Raw genomic sequence first — 16,791 nt, forward strand, 5'->3', positions numbered from 1 at the left:
ACCCATACCACATACACTCGCACAAATTAACATGTACGTATTCATGTACATTTGTACTCTGCAAGAAACAAAGCCAAAAATGAATCCTGCCTCTTCTTTTGGTTGTTTCTGCCTGATCTGTGCCAGGGGAGATCAGGTCTAAATATATATAAACACTAGAGCTTCTCAGTTCAATACAATTTCCCTTGCATACCTTAAATAACTTAAGAGGAAATTACCGTAAATATTTTATTTACAATTTAATTATTTTATTTTAATTGTTTTTATTTTTATTAATATTTTATTAAAAACATTTTATTTGTTAGGTCTTAGATTGTAAGCATTTTAAAGCTAGAAAGTAATATTTAATAAATATTAAATTTACTAATTTAGTAATTATAGATTAAGAAATTTACTAATTAAGTAAATTTAGTAATTGTGGATTAAGAAAATACTGTCCAGTAAATAACCATTTTACTTGAAACTGTTAAAAGATGTTAAAGGTAACTTTTTAAGCAGGAACACGAAAAGGATTTATTAAAAATTGTATTGGATCAAATGAATGTTTCAAGTTTTAGGAGATGAAAATACAGAAATTTCAACTATCTTCATTTCATATGCTAAAAATTCATTTTGAATAACAGCAAATAGTGAATCTGGGGAAAAGTCTCCTATGACTGGATTATTGCTAACATCCTTTGTGTCGCATTAACTTGGGCATCAGTGAATACAAGCCTGGTGTCTGTACTTTTCCAGTACCTTCTTCTACATTATTACCCTCGGCTTTAGCTGGGGATGAGTATGGTTTTATATCTATCCTCACTGCCACCACCCTAGGCCAAGGCGCCATCCTCTTCCATCTGTGTTAGTCTCGTAGCCTCCTAGCTGGTGTCCTGTAGCTACTCTTGCACACTGTAGCTCATTCTCCTCACTAGATTTAGAGTAACTGTTTCCAAACCCAAATATGACTTTAGGAGAATAAGCTTAAAAAAACAAACAAACAAACAAACAAACAAACAAACAAAAAAACACACACAAAGAAACAAAACCAAAAAAAACGAAACCCTTAATGACTTCCCATAATTCCTTAGGACAAAAGTCTATATCTTTAATAAGCTCTCCAATATTCAATATTGTTTTATCCCTGTCTCCCTTTGTATTTTGAAACTGCGTAAAATCCTGGGGGATCCAAAAACGGATGTCTTTTCAGTGTCTAAGAGACCTTGTTCCAGCCTCCTCTACAAATGGTTGACCTTTGCAAACACCTGTCCTCTGCTGTGAATGCTTTTAATATGTCATCCCCATCCCCCCTTTTATCTATTATTTCCTCTTTATTCTTTAGATCTTTGTTCAGTCACTCCTTCCCAAGGGAAGCTCTCTCTGAGTCTCTTACCCAGGTCATATCCCCAATGTCACACTCTCAGAACACATGTAAAATGCTTAATACATGTTTAAATTGACATCTTTATCCTCTGTTAGACTATAGTCACTATCAACCCAAGCACATGTCTGTCCTCACCATTGAATCTCATTTGCCTCAATAACAGGACACAGAAGGATTTCAATAAAGTCATGGAAAAATGAAACTCAGGTTGGTCTTCTCACTGGCTTCTTAAAGGAATGAGCACATTGTGATCCTGCTCTTTATCCTTGAGAAAGACCTGGGGAAATTTCCCATTTCCAGTTAAGCACAGCCTATCCTCTCTTAATAGCTATTCCTAGTTCCGTCATTCATTGACTCAATTTATGCTTTCCATAAACATGTATAACCAGTAACTGTATTTTCCTTTTATGTCTAGGAAACTTCCCACCTCATAAGTATTGAAAGAAGGCAGAATTTACTTTCCAGGAAGAAGTGAAGATGTTAGACACTCACTTTTCCAACTTCTATAACTAGAATGCAGGGATGTGATCTAGACTCTGCAAAGCAATTGCACCCACATCTACTTTGATTTCAAAGCTAGTCAGGCAAAAAAAAGTAAAACACAAGAGGTGATGGAGTTCATTTTGGTGAAGATGGCAGCAGGAAAAAAAAAAAAAGGCATAACCAGGATCCGAAAGCAGTAGTGGTAACAGTTCACTCACTCTTAGGTACCTGAATACAGTGTTATCATCATGGGACATGTGGCATGACTTTGGCCATTTTCTTTCTGTCTGTGTGGTATGCAAGCATGATTTTTCAGTTCTCTAAGAAATGCATTAAACTACTCAATATGTCTTAGTAAATTCATTTTCTGCTCAAATTAGGCAGAGTCAGCATCTTGTAATTGCAACAGAAAAACCTAACTCACCACACTCATACATATAGTCTGAAAAGAAAGACACACAAGTAAATAGTCAAGTGCAATGCAATGTTACTCAAGGGTGTATTAAAACCTATTTACAAATGGTCCATATGCCTATATCAGGTCCTCAGTCATGCTAGACTCATTAATTGGTTGCCAACGGTATTTATGGGAAGCAGTAGTTTCTTGAAAACGCACTCTCAATGTGAAATAAAATTTCCTTTCATTTGCAACACTTTGTTTCCAAAGACATCTGCTGTTTCCTAGAGGTGGAAATTCAGTGGAAAAACATATATTTAGTCATACTGTTTGTCATAAAACCTCTGTACTACAAAGGACTCAGAATCACCCATTCTAAACCCAATTTTTGAATTTCCTTTCCTCTTCTGCAATGCCCAAAGTTGCCATTACATTTTGGCTTTGAATATCTCTAGTGACAAGGAACTTGCAATATCACATCAAGGAAACTCTTTTATCATTGAACAGTCCTAGATTTGAAAAGTTAGTTCTCAAATTAACTCAAAATATGTTTCTATCCACTTTGTTCATACAGAATAAATCTATTCACTTTTCCTCAGTTTGCAGTTTGTATCATTTGTCATCTTATTTTCCTACAATTTCCTTTTCAATCCATGTTAAAATTATAGTACAATGCAGAGCTTAATAAATAATAGCTCGCTTCGCTCCCAGTTAGGATGTAGAAAGTTATCAAAAACCATCACTTCTTCTTTAACAATACAAAAGCCTGAATAAACTGAAATAAAATAACATCTTCTTTTAAAGCCATTAAAGAATCTCAGACACACAGAAACTTAAACTAAATTGCAAAGAGAATCAGTCTATTCCTAGGTGAGCAAGGACCATTAGCTGCTTTTGTGCTTGGAATTAGTTGCCTATTCTTTTTATGGGTAAGTGGAAGAGCAAACCTACAATATGTAAAGGGACTTTTCTGAAACAAAGAGAAATCAAGAAATTTTAATGACATTATGGGTTAAGTACTGTAATAGTGTAGACCCTTAAACATAAAATTATCCCTCCTCACAGTTTTTACATCTTGTAGTGCTTAGATCTCCTCACAGCTTTTACATCTTGTAGAGAAGAATGGAACTCATCGTCAAAACATTCAAAACTGAAGTTGAATTGAAACTAATTAAAGCTTCAGGATGCCCTATTCAGATTAGCATCTGATTAGCCCTTCCCCATAGCTGCCTGACAGAGGAAAGAGCATGTCTCTGGAAAAACAACACGGATATTGTCTACTTAAGTCTCTAATGTTTTATAACAGTGTCTACCATGCAATAAAAAATAATATAGAATAAACAACAAAGCATGGAAATACAACCCATACTCAAGGGGCAAATTTCCCAATAAAGAAAAGAAAAATCAGTAGAAATACTCAAAAACAGCCTATGTATTAAAATAAATATAAAAGGACCTTACATAGATCACATATCTGTTAGAGAGTTTGAAGTGAAAAATAGACGTGTGGGAGCATATGGGAAATTTTGATTTAAAAAATGAAAACAGGAAGAAACATATAGGCATTCCTGAATCTGAGTTATAAAAAACCCCAACATCTAAAATTAAAAACTTATTAGAAAAGATTAGCAGCAGAATGACACACAAGAGGAAAGATGATTGAATTATAGGATAGGTCAATCAAGATTATCTACACTAAAAATCAAAGATAAAAATAAAATAAAAACAGACCATTAGATACCTGCAGGATGAAATTAAATGATTTAACTCCATAAATTAGAGTTACATATGGAGATACATTGAAGATATAATGAAAAAGAAGCAACCCAAAGTAAAGATTGACATCAGTCCACAGATCTAAGTACTCAGTAAGCCCCAAGAGAGAGAAATACAAAGAAGGTTACACCAAGGTAAATTAAAAAAATATATATTGTAAAAGTGGTCATAGAAAAAGACACATTACATTTCAGGGAACAAAAATAAAAATGCCACTTGATGTTCTATTGGGAACAAAAGACAAAAGGTTTATTTCTTTAAGGTGATTTAAAAACTTGACAATCTAGAACTCTATATATTATGGAGAAAAACAAAGCTGAAATAAAAATAATGATATAAATAACAGCTTAAAGAGTTAGAAGCCAAGAGACCTATATGACAAGAAATGCAAAAGCATATTCTTTAGGTTGAATAAAATCTGGGTAGATGAAAACCAAATCTTTATAAAGTAATAAAAAGAACAGAGTGGCAAATATGTGGTAAAACATTATTTTTAAAATTTATACTGACAGAATGAATGACTACATGAAGCCAAATCAAACTGCAAAGCATTACAGAGTTCACAACACATAAAGAAATACAAGGATGCTGCTTTCTCCATATGCTCACCAATACTTGTTATTATTTGTGTTTTTGATAACAGTAATCCCAAGAGAAATAAAATGACATCTCATGGTGGCTTTGATTTGCATTTCCCTGATGTTCGTACACTGTTGGTGGGAATGCAAAATCGTGCAGCCTATATCAAAAAACAGTATAGAGGTTCCTAAAAAATTAAAAAATAGAACCACCATATGATCCAGCATTCGCACTTCTGGGTTTTTATCCAAAAGAACTGAAATTAGGAAACTGAAAACTTATAGAAGTTTTAGTGAGGTATAATTGACATATAGAGATCTGCACGTATTTAATATATGCAATTTGATAAGTTTAGACATCTACAAACATCTGTGATACGCTCACCAAAATCAAGTTAAAAGACACATCCAAGATAAACAAGTTTATGCTGCTCAAATGAAATGTACATGGAGCCCTGTTTATCTCTTGCTTGGATGGTTTCCCCTGTGTCCTACCATGTCTCAGTAGAACTCCTACACTCCTATTGCTGCCAGATTACTTAATTCAGTTAATTCTATTATTATTTACTTACAAATGCAAAAGTTATTGACCGTCAACTATGTGCCAAGTACTATGCTGGACATGGATTACACAACACAAAAACAAAAACAAAATTTCATATGTTCAAGGAACTTATAATCTGCTTAAAAGAAATCCCCAAGTCACATTAGGCAGAGTGGTGGAAGGTTAAGAACCTGAACTCTGGCATCAAACAAAATCCTAGTTCTTAAAACACCGAAAGCAACGGCATTGAAGCCCAAATTGACATACGGGACCTCATTAAACTACAGAGTTTCTTCACAGGAAAAGAAACTGTCATCAAAGTAAACAGGCAACCTACAGAATGGGAGAAAATGTTTGCAATCTAGCCTTCTGATGAAGGGCTAATATCCAGAATCTACAAAAAACTTAAATTTAAATAAAAAATCAAACAACCCCATCAAAAAGTGGGCAAGGGATATGATCAGACACTTCTCAAAAGAAGACATTTATGTGGCCAACAAACATATGAAAGAAAGCTCATCATCACTGGTCATTAGAGAAATGCAAATAAAAACCGCAATGAGATACCATCTCACGCCAGTTAGAATGGCGATCATTAAAAAGTCAGGAAACAACAGATGCTGGAGAGGATGTGGAGAAATAGGAAAGCTTTTACACTGTTGGTGGGAGTGTAAATTAGTTCAAGCATCATGGAAGACAGTGTGATGATTCCTCAAGGATCTAGAACCAAAAATACCATTTGACCCAACAATCGCATTATTGGGTATATCCCTGAACGATTATAAATCATACAATTATAAAGACACATGCACACTTATATTTATTGCAGCACTGTTTGCACTTGGAACCAACCCAATATGCCCATCAATGATAGACTGGATAAAGAAAATGTGGCATATATACACCATGGAATACTATGCAGCCATAAAAAGGATGAACTCATGTCCTTTGCAAGGACTTGGATAAAGCTGGAAACATCATTCTCAGCAAACTAAGAGAAGAACAGAAAACCAAATACTGCATGTTCTCACTCATAAGTGGGAGTTGAACAATGAGAACACATGGACACAGGAGGGGAACAGCACACACCGGAGCCTGTAGGGGGTGGGGGTTAGAAGAGGGATAGTATTAGGAGAAATACCTAATGTAGATGATGGGTTGATGGGTGCAGCAAACCACCATGGCACATGTATACCTATGTAACAAGCCTGCACGTTTGGCACATGTATCTCAGAACTTAAAGTATAACTTTAAAAAGTTAGTTCCACACACAGCCTATTATTAACCATGTGATGTGCCTAACGCCTAACTTACTCACATCTCTTTAAGCATCAGCTTGCTCAATGTAAAGTTACTTACTTCATGTGAGGATAAATGAGATATTTAGTACAGTGTGATTTTTAAGAAAATACTTAATAAATATTAGCCATTATTAAGTCTAATAATAGAAAAGTACTCTGGTTATTGTGAAAATACAGCGGCAGGGAAGACGGTAAGCAAGGAGAGTCAGTATTCAGCACTTGGCAAAAGTCCATTTCCACACTGCCATTTTAATCTTGTCTCTTTTTAATTTGAATTTTCTGTTCCAGTTAGGTTGCTCAGCACACAACTTGTACACTCTCCATAAGGTATTTACTGAAACCTAGTTTTCTTGTCTGGAAGGTCAGGATGGTGATAAAAATGTCTCTCTCAAAAGGTTATCATAAGGATAAAGTGAGAGGATATAGAAGTTAAATTAAAAACACTGTACAACTCTATTATCATTTCTTCTGCTATGACTTTGCTCAAGTGATCAGTTTTAACTGAAAATGGCCACCTATTCTTGATTGTTGAAACCCTAACCATTACTAAAATAAACCAACCAACCCAAGCAACCAACCAACCAAACCAAAATAAGAAAAGAGAAAACTCTATTTTGTGTTTTCTAACATGGTTCAATTCAAGTACTTCTGCCTCGAAGAAACCCTTGATCATCTCATCTCCTTTCTGTTAGGCAAAAATTTTAAGTCATTTTATCACATTGACAATGTATTCTAATAATTTATGCATGTATGTTTCGTAACCTTCTATAACAATTAAAATCATGGGCTGTACTGAAAGACTGTTTGGGTTCAAATCCCAAATCTTTCTGTTAAAAGCCATCTGATTTGGGCAAGTTATTTCAGCTGTATGTGTCTCAACTTTCTTCATAAGGAAAAAGAGCATACTAACAGTGTTTATTCCATAGGTATAATATGAAGACTAAAAAACAAATGGATTGTCTGGAATAGTTCCTTGCATATAGTTCACCCAATAAGTAATAAGCCACCAATATTATTATTGCAGACAAAGACTGCCCTTTTCCTGTAAAATGTCAACAAGTAGTCAGTTTCAAAATTACAAACCCGTAAGATAACGGCTTCTGCAGCCCAAACAATGCTCCACCCTCTTATAACTTATTACCTCCCGACTATTCCAGCAACAGTTCTTTAAGTTCTGGGAATTTCACTGTATCCTCCTAGTCAATTCCCCTCCCCCACCACTTGATCTAATGTGGATCACCTGAGACATGGTAGGACGCAGATGAAGCCATCATAGATAGAGCTCCAAGTGTGTTTTATTTAAGCAGCATAAACTAGGTTATGCTGGATATGTCTATTCTCTCGATTTTAATGTTGGTATCACAGGTATTTGTACATGTCTAAACTCATCAAATTGTATACATTAAATACGTGCAGTGCTTTCTTTATCAACTATACCTCACTAAAACGCCCATGATTTTTCAGTTTCTTAATTTCAGTTCTTTTGGGTAAATATCCAGAAGCCTTGTTTCTAGATCATTGCTGGTAGTGATTTTTGAAGGAAGAATAATAAAATAAGAAATAACGATAAATGGGGTTTTGATTAGTTCCTATACTCAGTAAAATAAACCACTTTGGAAGAATACATCTAGCGGCCAACTGAAAAAAAAATACTATTCTGTGATACTTTAAATAGCTATCATGACATTCCGTTCATATCCCCATGGAAACTTTCAAAGCTCTTTCAAATAGCTACAGAAAGAAATGAAGTGTAAATTTTAAGTTAACTTTCCACCTTTAGAGTTTATAATCGCTACAAATTCCTCAATCCTGGTAAGTTAGTCTCTACTTTGGCTCCTTCATGGGACTCCAAAGGGGCTGTGCTCCAGACAGTGAACATGAGTGGGAATTACCTCAATTTCCATCGCTGCTGAACCTCACCAAGATGCTGTCTGTCAGGCCGGTAAACATTCCTGGTACCTTCTTCTGAGACTAAGACTCCCCGGAGGAAAGCAAAACAAAACCGTCTTTCCCTCCCATCCTGTCTCTTATTCTACAGAACCAACGCCTTCATTGGTTAAGTTCCTACAGGCTTTGACTAAGAAAGGCAATTTTCTTTAATGGCCTCCAGCTCTTTCTCTCCATCTGGGAGGCAATTTAGATGGGGTTACTCTGGTAGAGTAATTTAAGCCAAATTCTTATCTGTCACTAAAAAGTTGCCTCGGTATTAGTATTGATGTGTTTGAGATGGATTCAGTTTCATGCTGTGAACTCAAAATGCCTGCAGTTTAAGTTCTCTAAAAATAAATGTACCCTATACTGTCCCAGAGGTTTTCCATGGTGTTAAATTTTCCAGTTACCTTTAACAGGCATTGCACCATCACTCAAATGAGTTTTGGAGCTTCTGACGTTGAAAAAGACAGAGACTCAGTGGCAAAGTCTTTTTTAATTGACCTCCCTGTTCCCCGTCACTTCCAAAGAAAAGTAACAGTGCTAAAAGGATTTTTACAACTATAGAAAAATTATTGAAATATTTCATACTGATTAAACTTTACTCCTACCAATTTTGAGAGGTAAGGTAGCTTATTTGTCTCCTGCAAACCAGCATATTATAACAAGAAGTAATTTTTCACTTTAAAAGGTAGTGATGGTGGCAGTAGTGGTGAAGAAAGAGGAGAGGAAAGGAGAAACAGATATCACTTTTAATATTTCCTATGTTGTTTTATTATTTTTTTCCTGGAATAAGAAAATTAGTTTTGAGGTTTCTGGGCATAATTGAATGAGTTATGCCTTGAAGATACCAATGAAAATAATTCTTATGAGATTTCATCTGTTTACTTGTTTTCATATTGATTTGTTCATTCCTTAATTTAGTCACAAAATATTTTAAGTGCTAACTCTGACTCAAACTCTGTATAAGACCCTGGGAAACAGTAGCAAATGATTTTCCTGTCTTCCTCATTCATGACTTACAATTTAATGGTATATATAGATATTAACAAACCTTAATAAAATGATTACTTGTGATCTATATTAAAAAGGAAATAAAGATGGTATAAGAGAGTATTGAAAATCTTGGGTAGAAATATAGCAAATACCATCCGGTGGGAACACTGGTTCATATCTCCTACTTATACATCTCTGAAAGAAAGCATCCCTTCATGAAACTAGGAAAGAAATGTTGTTCCTGTGAAGATGTAGTAATTTAGCAGAATAGAATGTGTAGAGGAATTGCCAATAAAAGCGATGCAGAAAACTTCCTGGCCTTCCTACATTCCTGAATGTAGTTAATAATGTCCCTGATCATGCCGATTCACTGGCAAGGTTTGGAGATTAATATTTTTAAATACCATATATATCTAGTTGTTGAACTGACTGCAACTTCTAGTGTCTGAGAAACTTTCTGCTCTACCCTTGTCTCAAGAGGATTAAGTGAGAATTTATCTCATGCCTTGTTTATGAAAGTCCATTTAAAGTTTTTACTTCAACTCTCAGATCAAAATGGCTACTTCTGCTTCTGGGTAATGTAAATAATCTGCCAAAGTAGAGATTTCCCAAGTCCATTTGTGTTCAGAATTTGCAGGCAAGTTCTTCAATATCCTGACTTATTTCCATAGGAGTATGCCCAGAATTTCCAGTACTTACTTTCTTCATTAATCCCACAACTTTAACTACAGCCAATTACCTAGCATTCCCTTCCTACTCACAGTCATAGCTCTGTATGGTGTGGCAAAATGCTGTTAAAAATGTGTGGTTCTATTAAGCACCTAACCTTGTGCCAAGAATTGTGTTTTTTGGATGGGATGGATAGAGACAAACTAGAACCAGTTCCTACTCTTAAAGAATTCAAATGTGAGTGGGAATATAGACTCTCTAAAATGTATTCTTAATGTTGTGTCATATATTTAGTTTTTCTCCTATTTAATTATAAATTCTGTGTCTCTGAATTGTGATTCCTAATACTACTAAACCCAGGAGCCCTGTGCTCAATAATTGCACGTGTAGCCTATTCTTCTGTGAATTATGCTCTTCCCAGATGCATGGAAGTACACCTTTCAGATGCCAGTGGTTATCATTCTTTCCTAAAGAATTGATTGTGTGATTGACATTCACTGGGGGCTTGATTCTCTTAGCCTCAGAGCTATAAACCAGTTGCTTGTTGGATTCATTCCAATTCTCTTTCCTCATCCATTTTCCACTCCAGAGTTTGTTTACCAATGCAGATAAAGTTTATGCTTTACAGAGCTCTTTTAACTTTACAATTAACTTCTCAAATCCATTTTCTTGTCACTGTTTGTTAATTCACTAACCTATTCCTTTAAAAAAGAATTTTTAAAATATCATGTATGTTTATTTTCATCTTGTTTTACAAGAATCTTTGTATATTGCCCTTTGAGACTTGATTCATTGATCCAAGATCACCTGAGAAACAAAACTTTCCTGGACTTTCTGTTAATAATTCTTTGTAGGCTTTATATTATTTTATAGCAATTTTATCTCTGTGATGGGAACACAGAACATATCAAAATAAAAGCAAAGTTAGATGAAGGCACATAAACACATACAGTTGTAAACATCCTCGGGGACTATTCCCCAAATCACTCATTTTATGGAGGAAAAACCTCTGAAACTCAGAGATTTAAGACATTGACTATGGCTACACAAAAACTCAGGGAAAATTTGGAACAGATCTGAGTTCCCTTATTGTGAATATCTAATTTGCTTTATACATCACCGTATCAGGATTTACATTTACTTTGTGCCGTTTATGAGGTATTGTATATAGAAGAATTGGGACGTAAAAGAGGTGATGTTTAGTTTTGGTTCTGTAGTTAAAATAGAAAAATCCAAGGAGGATCTGTGAAGTGTTTGAAGAATGAGATTCTGGATTTGTATGTCAAAAACAGAAACCATGATGGAAGTAACAACAATAAATACTGTTTATCAAGACCTTATGCCAGTCATAGAGCTAAGTATTTAACATATATTATCTTAAGTTTTACAAAGCTCTATGTGGTAGGAATCTTTATTAGTCTCATTTCGCTGAAGAGGAAACCAACAGTGACAGAAACCTTGCCAAGAATTTCTCATCAAGCAAGTAGCATGACCTTGAACATGTTCTGAGTCTGTGCACTTGGTTGCTCAGTGAGAGGAAGGGAAGAAAGAGCATGTGCATGGACTTCCTGATTTCAGTCATACAGAATCTGATTGAGTAATGCAATTTGACATCTTCCCAGTTAATCCTTGATTATTCTGATGTTTCTCAATAAAAGGAAAGTGATGGGTGAGATTTGTTGCCGAAACGTCCCATTTTGTAAAAAAATACAGTAGTTTGATGCTCTTCTCCTTAGATCTCAGAATTAAAGAATACATCAAAGTCATATAATTAGACAGTCAGCCTCTATACAACCTCTACTTACCTGTCTCTCAGAGGTCGGTGTGTTTTCAAGGCTCAAAAGAAAATCTATTTTTTTTTTGTCTATGCTGAAACAAATATCCCTACTTAACTAAGGAAAAACTTAAAACATTAAATTACTTAGTAAAATATTTAACAGATTCAGTATACATTCAGAAAGTAGAAAAACATATATTTCATTCAAATGTTTTCCATAATTGTGAATTGTTTATATAATATCTGATATATTCTCTTAATTTCTAAGATAGTGGAGGTACTGTTTGTACTGGGTGTATGTCCAGCATTTTCTTCTATTACATAAATATTTAAAAACTTTTCCATATGTCAAGCTCTGTGTTCCAAACATCTTTTAAAAATGAATGCATTTCTTAAAATGAGGACAGAAATGGAAAGTCATTTGCAACAAAGACACAATTATAGGCTCTAGTTTCCTTCTAGAAACTTGAAATACCACTGGTGATGAGTACAAACTCTGACATCTGATACCAAATACATCTCATTCTGAATCCCAGACAAGAATTCCATTAAGTTGAAATGATCTGAACATTCCAATCAAAGGAAAGAGATTATAGAACTTCTTAAGTAGTATTTCGCGGCCATGCATTGTCTATACAAATAGACTTTAAAGATAAAGACATAGAAAAAAAGTAAAAGGGTGGAATTAAGATATATAACACGCAATTTTTAATTATAAGAAACCTGGGCTGGCTATATTAGTATCAAACAAAGTAGACTTTAGGAAAAGAAATGTTACTAAAGATAAATTATTTCAGAATTATGAAAGGGTTAATTCATTAAGAAGATACAATATTTCTAAATACTATGCACCAAATAGAGCTTCAAAATACATAAACACATGTATTTACCAAAAGTCTTATGCAAAAATATTTACAGCATCTTTATTTATGTACTTTTTTCTCTACTGTATTCTTTTACTTCTTGCTTGCAAATATCAATTTATTAAGTCAGGCACTAGGGCTACAACTACAGATGTTTACAACTTCAAATTTGGTTTACTTTTATTTCACTTTTTTTTTTAGGTTCAGGAGTAGATATGCAGTTTTTTTATATAGGCACATTTTGTATCACAGGGGTTTGGTGTACAGATTGTTTTACTACCCAGGAAATAAGTACAGTACTAATAGGTAATTTTTCAGTCCTCACCCTCCTGTCATCCTCCACCCTCAAGTAGGCCTCAGTGTCTGTTGTTCCTTTCTTTGTATCATATGTACTCAACGTTTGGTTCCCACTTATAAGTGAGAATACGTGATATTTGGTTTTCTCTTCCTGTGTTAATTTGCTTAGGATAATGGCCTCCCTCTCCACCCATGTTTCTGCCAAGGACATGATCTCATTCTTTTTTATAGTTGCATAGTATTCCATTTTCTTTATCCAGTGTACTATTAGTGGGCATTTAGGTAGATTCCATGTCTTTGCTCTTGTAAACAGTGCTACAGTGAATGAATGCATACATGAGACTTTATGGTAGAATGATTTATATTCCTTTATGTAGATACCCAATAATGTGATCACTAGATCAAATGGTAATTCTGTTTTCAGTTTTTTGGGAAACCACCAAACCGCTTTCCACAATGGCTGAACTAATATACATTCCCACCAGCCGTGTATAAACATTACCTTTGCTACACAACCTTGCCAGAATCTGTAATTTTTTGGTCTTTTTAATAAAAATAATTTTAACTGGTGTGAAATGGTATATCTTTGTGGTTTTGATTTGCATTTCTCTAATGATTATTGCTATTGAGAATTTTGTCTCATGCTTGTTGGCAACATGTATGTTTTCTTTTGAAAAGTGTCTGTTCATGTCTTTTGTCCATTTTTTAATGAGGTTATTTGTGTTTTGCTTGTAACTCTGTTTAAGTTCCTTATAGATTCTGGGTACTAGACATTTGTTGGATCCATAGTTTGCAAATATTTTCTCCCATTCTGTAGGTTGTCTGTTTAGTCTGCTGAAAAACAGACTTTCTTAATCAGGTCCTATTTACCAAGTTTTTGTTGTGTTACAATTGCTTTTGGCATTTTCATCATGAAATCTTTGCTAGGTCCTATACACAGAATGATATTTCCTAAGCTGTCTTCCAGAATTTTTATAGCTTTGAGTTTCACATTTAAGTCTTTAATTCATCTTGAGTTGATTTCTGAATATTCTGTAAGGAAGGGGTCCAGTTTCAATCTTCTGCATAAGGACAGTCAGTTATCCCAGCATCAGCATGTTTATTTGTGATTAAAAAAAAAAAAACTGAAACACCCAAATGCCAATCGATTAATATTTGTGTATATTAAAAATAATGAAATACATCTGAGGAATAAAAAAGGTATGAGTTATTGATATAAGCACAATGTACATCAATTTCTTTGCTTCTTTACATGTCTAGTCATTTTTATTGGATGTCAGAAATTTTTAATGTCACAGTGTTGAATGACTTGCTTTTTTCATCTTCTTTGAGGGTACTCTGGGATTTTTTTACTGGTGCCAGTAAAGTTACTTGTTGATCTACTTGACACTCTGTGGATTGTTTTTACGCTATGTTAGGGTCTAAAGTGTAATAATCATTCTAGGTCTAGTTTAATCCACTTCATAAGATGTGAAATTCTTATTGATGTGAAATTATGAAGTGGATATAATCCACTTCATAAGATACAAGAAGGGTGTAATAGAACTTTAGGGGCATCTATGAATAACCTGTCTTTTGAATAAGTTTTCTTTATGTATCTGGCTGAATTTGAGCATCTCTTAGCTTTGTGTAGGATTTAGGAAATTTTTTGAGCTGACAGCTCTCTGGTAGTTATCATTTTTACCCCAGAAGTTGTTCTTGTTCATCCTCATTTTCTTTAATCCTGCATACTTGTTGCTACATTTTTAGACAATGACTCAAGAAATCTCTTATAATACCTTCATTTCCAGCCACCTCAGTACCTAGAACTATAGTTTCAACTCAGTGAGACTACTGCAGCCTCCTTAGCCTTTCCACCCATGCAATTTTGTCTGGAAAGTGTTCCTAGGTAGATAGCCTAGGGTTATCATAGGGCTCAGCTTGTTTATTTCTTCTTTCTCAAGGAACAAAGCCACACAGTAATATTGCTTGATACCCAAAAATAGCTGTTTCATAGATTTTGTTCAGTTTTCTACTTCAAAATCACAGGATGATGGGAAGTCCTGCTTTTGAAATAGTTGCATAAACAGCTACAATGAACCGCTTCTCGGAAAAACAAGTATAATTGGTAAAATTTCTAATGTAAAAAGAGTTAAGGTTTTGGGATTGTCTTAAGAGCATACAACAAATGAAAAAGCATTTTTATCTATATTTTTATTTTTCTGAGTACATAATAGGTATATATATTTATGGGGTTTATTTGGTACCTTGATTCAGGCATGAAATACGTAATAATCATATAAAAATGAGGCATCTATCACCTCAAGCATTTATCCATTTGTTAAAAATAATCCAGTTGTGCTCTTTTAATTACTTTTAAAAATGCAATTAAATTAATATTGACTATAGTTACCCTGTTGTGCTATCATATACTATGTATTATTCATTCTTTCTAATGATTTTTTACATCCACTAACCATCCCCATTTCCTCTCCACCCTCCCTACTACTCTTCCAAGCCTTTGGTAACCTTCCTTCTATTTTCTCTCTCCATGAGTTCAATTGTTTTAATTTTTATCTCCCACAAATAAGTGAGAACATGTGATGTATGTCTTTCTATGCCTGGCTTATTTCACTTAACATAATGATCTCCAGTTCCATCCATATTGTTGCAAATGATAGGATTTTACTCCTTTTATGGCAGAATAATACGTCATTGTGTGTAAGTATCACATTTTCTTTAACCATTCATCTGTTGATGAACATTGAGGTTAATTCCAAGTCTTGGCTATCGTGAACAACATGAGAGAGCAGATATCTTTTAAATATACTGATTTACTTTCTTTTGGATATTTACCTAAAAATGGGGTGGATCCTATCTCTATTTTTAGTATTTTGAGAAACCTCCAAACTCTTCTCCATAGTGGTTGTATACATTTACATTCCTACAAACAGTGCATGAGAGTTCCCTTTTTCCCCACATCCTCACCAGCATTTGTAATTGATTTCCTCTTGGATAAAACCAGTTTAACTGGGGTGAGATGATATCTCATTGTAGTTTTGATTTGCATTTCTCTGAGGATCAGTGATATTGATCATCTTTTCATATACCTGTTTGGCACCTGCATCACCTGCCTGTCTTCTTTTGAGAAACGTCTCTTCAGATCTTTTGCCCGTTTTTTGATCTGATTGTGAGATTTTTCTCCAACAGAGTTGTTTGAGCACCTTATATTTTCTACCTATTAATCCCTGGTCAGATGGGTGGCTTGCAAATATTTTCTCCCATTCTGTAGCTTGTCTCTTCACTTCGTCATTTGTTTCCTTTGCTTTTCAGAAGCTTTGTAACTTGATGTGATTCCATTTGTTCATTTTTACTTCAGTTGCCTGTGCTTGCTGGGTGGAAGCATTTCTTAAATAAAACCCATTCAATCTCAGTGAGAACAGCAAGAGTCTGTGTGATATAAATTACAACTTGCTCCTCTCACCCTGATGTTCCCAGCTCAGCATCATTGATGCCCCCACTTTGAGAGGATGTAGTAAAGAAAAACTTCTGTTCTGAACTCCAAAATAAATAAGGTCAATATCTCCCCAAGAAAGGTGGGCATTTTTCATCCCCATTTTTACAAGCTCACTCCCATTCTCCAAGTAGATTACAGAGGCTCACATCCAAGAGAGTGTGGCCAAGAGTGAGGACTTTCTTCCCTTTACAAAGAGAGCAGAGGCTCTGCACTAGGCAAGGCAGGCTAATGATAGCAGGGCTCCAATTACCCTTGTCCAGCTCACTCACAGAGTGAAGTTTCCAAATGGAGAAAGGCAAGCCAGAAGACTAGAAGGTACTTC

This window comes from Saimiri boliviensis, chromosome 12, assembly GCF_048565385.1.
Source record: "Saimiri boliviensis isolate mSaiBol1 chromosome 12, mSaiBol1.pri, whole genome shotgun sequence".
Taxonomy (NCBI): Eukaryota; Metazoa; Chordata; class Mammalia; order Primates; family Cebidae; genus Saimiri; species Saimiri boliviensis.